Raw genomic sequence first — 670 nt, forward strand, 5'->3', positions numbered from 1 at the left:
ATATGTAGGTTTACCCCTGGGTAATATATATATACATATGTATTATATACTCCATGTATATAATACATTTGTAGGTTTACCCCTGGGGGCTACTGTATGATTGTAATGTGTTCTTGAATTTGATTTGCAAGAATTTTTTTGATAATTTCTATGTCTATAGTAATGAGCCAAATTCGTCTAAAAATGCAGTTAAAAAATGCTTAGATCTACAAACACTTTTAGTAGTAGGATACAAAAGCAACACACACAAAACGAGTAGCTTTTCTGTGTTCCAATAATGAGTATGTGAGAAAGAAATCAGGAAAAAAGAAATTCTATTCACAATAACTTAAAAATAATTCCTGGGAATAAAGTTAACAAAATAGATGAGAGATCTGACAGTGAAAACTTCAAGGTACTGAAGAACATAGATAAAGAAGGCTCTAGAATGGCAGTGTGAACCTGTGGTTTGTAGAACATCAGTGTGAACCTGTAGGTTGTAGAACATCAGTGTGAACCTGTAGACTGTAGAGCAGCTGTGTGAGCCTGTGGGCTCTAGAGCAATCCTGTGAGCCTGTGGGCTGTGGAGCGGCAGTGTGAGCCTGTGGGCTGTAGAGCGGCAGTGTGAGCCTGTGGGCTGTAGAGCGGCAGTGTGAGCCTGTGAGAGCAGCCGTGTGAGCCTGTGGGCTGT

The sequence above is a fragment of the Mastomys coucha genome, unplaced genomic scaffold (genome assembly GCF_008632895.1).
Source record: "Mastomys coucha isolate ucsf_1 unplaced genomic scaffold, UCSF_Mcou_1 pScaffold1, whole genome shotgun sequence".
Classification (NCBI taxonomy): Eukaryota; Metazoa; Chordata; class Mammalia; order Rodentia; family Muridae; genus Mastomys; species Mastomys coucha.